General features: G+C 43.1%; 2 non-coding genes and 4 pseudogenes across 2 annotated transcripts; all 6 read left to right on the top strand.

Annotated features, from left to right (window-relative positions):
* The first annotated feature begins 42 nt into the window (after nt 1–42).
* LOC129088685 (5S ribosomal RNA) lies at nt 43–165 on the top strand (annotated as a pseudogene).
* A 374-nt stretch (nt 166–539) lies between these two features.
* On the top strand, nt 540–658 carry LOC129088680 (5S ribosomal RNA). Its single transcript, XR_008531060.1, has one exon. It is a non-coding gene; the product is annotated as a 5S ribosomal RNA (ribosomal RNA).
* Nucleotides 659–1039: 381 nt separating this feature from the next.
* Nucleotides 1040–1160, top strand: LOC129088684 (5S ribosomal RNA; annotated as a pseudogene).
* A 374-nt stretch (nt 1161–1534) lies between these two features.
* On the top strand, nt 1535–1654 carry LOC129088681 (5S ribosomal RNA; annotated as a pseudogene).
* Nucleotides 1655–2025: 371 nt separating this feature from the next.
* Nucleotides 2026–2143, top strand: LOC129088682 (5S ribosomal RNA). Its single transcript, XR_008531061.1, has one exon. It is a non-coding gene; the product is annotated as a 5S ribosomal RNA (ribosomal RNA).
* A 380-nt stretch (nt 2144–2523) lies between these two features.
* On the top strand, nt 2524–2645 carry LOC129088683 (5S ribosomal RNA; annotated as a pseudogene).
* Nucleotides 2646–2979: the final 334 nt, after the last annotated feature.

Raw genomic sequence — 2979 nt, 5'->3', positions numbered from 1 at the left:
GGTGATATAGTATCTTTAAAGGCCCTTTGGTAGGCACAATATTTATACGGCCATACCACCCCTGAACACGCCCGATCTCGTCTGATCTCAGGGGGAAGCTAAGCAGGGTCGGGCCTGGTCAGTACTTGATGGGGGACCGCCTGGGAATACCAGGTGCTGTAAAGCTTTTTCCTCCTCTTTACAAAAAGCAGGCGCTGCTGCTTTTTCAGTGGACACCGACAGGGTGGAAGGATATAGCTAGATCATGACTTGCCGGTATAGAAATGACACAAAATCCAGTTAAATGATGGCTTTCATCATTCCTAAGCTCATCGATCATTTTCTTTTCAATTTTATGCTAACGTATTCTATTTCAACAGTAAATATTAATATTTTTACTGCACTACATTTGTGATCCTTATAGCCACTTTGTACATTCTGATTTGACATTTAAAAGCTGTGAGTGTGTCTGGCAATCTGCAGGCGCTCCCTGTATAGACGAAAGAGCAAAGCGTGGTGATATAGTATCTTTAAAAGGCCCTTTGGTAGGCACAATATTTGCTTACGGCCATACCACCCTGAACACGCCCGATCTCGTCTGATCTCGGAAGCTAAGCAGGGTCGGGCCTGGTCAGTACCCAGATGGGAGACCGCCTGGGAATACCAGGTGCTGTAAGCTTTTTCACTCCTCTTTACAAAAAGCAGGCGCTGCTGCTTTTTCAGTGGACACCGACAGGGTGGGAAAGAAATAGCTAGAACATGACTTGCTGCGGTATAGAAATGACACAAATCCAGTTAAATGATGGCTTTCATCATTCCTAAGCTCATCGATCATTTTCTTTTCAATTTTATGCTAACGTATTCTACATTTCAACAGTAAATATTAATATTTTTACTGCACTACATTTAATGATCATATAGCCACTTTGTACATTCTGATTTGACATTTAAAAGCTGTGAGTGTGTCTGGAAATCTGCCCAGGCGCTCCCTGTATAGACGAAAGAGCAAAGCGTGGTGATATAGTATCTTTAAAAGGCCCTTTGGTAGGCGCAATATTTGCTTACGGCCATACCACCCTGAACACGCCCGATCTCGTCTGATCTCGGAAGCTAAACCCAGGAGTCGGGCCTGGTCAGTACTTGGATGGGAGACCGCCTGGGAATACCAGGTGCTGCTAAGCTTTTTCACTCCTCTTTGAAGCAGAGGCGCTGCTGCTTTTTCAGTGGACACCGACAGGGTGGGAAGGATATAATAGATCATGACTTGCCGGTATAGAAATGACACAAATCCAGTTAAATGATGGCTTTCATCATTCCTAAGCTCATCGATCATTTTCTTTTCAATTTTATGCTAACGTATTCTACATTTCAACAGTAAATATTAATATTTTTTACCCTACATTTGTGATCCTTATAGCCACTTTGTACATTCTGATTTGACATTTAAAAGCTGTGAGTGTGTCTGGAAATCTGCAGGCGCTCCCTGTATAGACGAAAAGAGCAAAGCGTGGTGATATAGTATCTTTAAAAGGCCTTTGGTAGGCACAATGTTGCCACTTCGGACCATACCACCCTGAACACGCCCGATCTCGTCTGATCTCTCGGAAGCTAAACGGGGTCGGGCCTGGTCAGTACTTGGATGGGGAGACCATGGGAATACCAGGTGCTGTAAGCTTTTTTCACTCCTCTTTACAAAAGCAGAGGGCGCTGCTGCTTTCCAGTGGACACCGACAGGGTGGGAAGGAAGTAGCTAGATCATGACTTTTTCGGTATAGAAATGACACAAATCAGTTAAATGATGGCTTTCGTCATTCCTAAATCATCGATCATTTTCTTTTCAATTTTATGCTAACGTATTCTACATTTCAACAGTAAATATTAATATTTTTGCTGCACTACATTTGTGATCCTTATAGCCACTTTGTACATTTCTGATTTGACATTTAAAAGCTGTGGTGTGTCTGGCAATCTGCAGCTCCCTGTATAGGCGAAGAAAAGCGTGGTGATATAGTATCTTTAAAAGGCCCTTTGGTAGGCACAATATTTGCTTACGGCCATACCACCCTGAACACGCCCGATCTCGTCTGATCTCGGAAGCTAAGCAGGGTCGGGCCTGGTCAGTACTTGGATGGAGACCGCCTGGGAATACCAGGTGCTGTAAGGTTTTCACTCCTCTTTACAAAAAGCAGAGAGCGCTGCTGCTTTTTCAGTGGACACCGACAGGGTGGGAAGGAAATAGCTAGATCATGACTTGCCGGTATAGAAATGGCACAAATCCAGTTAAATGATGGCTTTCATCATTCCTAAGCTCATCGATCATTTTCTTTTCAATTTTATGCTAACGTATTCTACATTTCAACAGTAAATATTAATATTTTTTACTGCACTACATTTATCCCTGTATAGCCACTTTGTACATTCTGATTTGACATTTAAAAGCTGTGAGTGTGTCTGGAAATCTGCAGGCGCTCCCTGTATAGGCAGAGAAAGAGCAAAGCGTGGTGATATAGTATCTTTAAAAGGCCTTTGGTAGGCACAATATTTGCTTACGGCCATACCACCCTGAGACACGCCCGATCTCGTCTGATCTCGGAAGCTAAGCAAGGGTCGGAGCCTGGTCAGTACTTGGATGGGAGACCGCCTGGGAATACCAGGTGCTGTAAGCTTTTTCACTCTCTTTACAAAAGCAGAGGCGCTGCTGCTTTTTTCCAGTGGTTACCGACAGGGTGGGAAGGATAATAAGCTAGATCATGACTTGCCGGTATAGAAATGACACAAATCCAGTTAAATGATGGCTTTCATCATTCCTAAGCTCATCGATCATTTTCTTTTCAATTTTATGCTAACGTATTCTACATTTCAACAGTAAATATTAATATTTTTACTGCACTACATTGTGATCCTTATAGCCACTTTGTACATTCTGATTTGACATTTAAAAGCTGTGAGTGTGTCTGGCAATCTGCAGGCGCTCCCTGTATAGACGAAAGAGCAAAGCTT

The sequence above is a fragment of the Anoplopoma fimbria genome, unplaced genomic scaffold, assembly GCF_027596085.1.
Source record: "Anoplopoma fimbria isolate UVic2021 breed Golden Eagle Sablefish unplaced genomic scaffold, Afim_UVic_2022 Un_contig_3043_pilon_pilon, whole genome shotgun sequence".
In the NCBI taxonomy this organism is placed as follows: Eukaryota; Metazoa; Chordata; class Actinopteri; order Perciformes; family Anoplopomatidae; genus Anoplopoma; species Anoplopoma fimbria.
This window is presented reverse-complemented; position numbering and strand designations above follow the sequence as displayed.